Genomic DNA, 364 nt, shown 5'->3' on the forward strand with positions numbered 1-364 from the left:
TACAGTATGTAACGTAACTAAATGTAAAGTATGTAACGTAACTCAATGTAAAGTATGTAACATAACTAAATGTATAGTATGTAACATAACTAAATGTAAAGTATGTAACATAACTAAATGTACAGTATGTAACATAACTAAATGTAAAGTATGTTACATGCCTAAATGTACAGTATGTAACGTAACTAAATGTAAAGTATGTTACATGCCTAAATGTACAGTATGTAACGTAACTAAATGTAAAGTATGTAACGTAACTAAATGTAAAGTATGTAACATAACTAAATGTACAGTATGTAACATGACTAAATGTACAGTGTGTAACGTAACTAAATGTAAAGTATGTAACGTAACTAAATGTAAA

The sequence above is a fragment of the Mizuhopecten yessoensis genome, unplaced genomic scaffold (genome assembly GCF_002113885.1).
Source record: "Mizuhopecten yessoensis strain PY_sf001 unplaced genomic scaffold, ASM211388v2 scaffold343, whole genome shotgun sequence".
In the NCBI taxonomy this organism is placed as follows: Eukaryota; Metazoa; Mollusca; class Bivalvia; order Pectinida; family Pectinidae; genus Mizuhopecten; species Mizuhopecten yessoensis.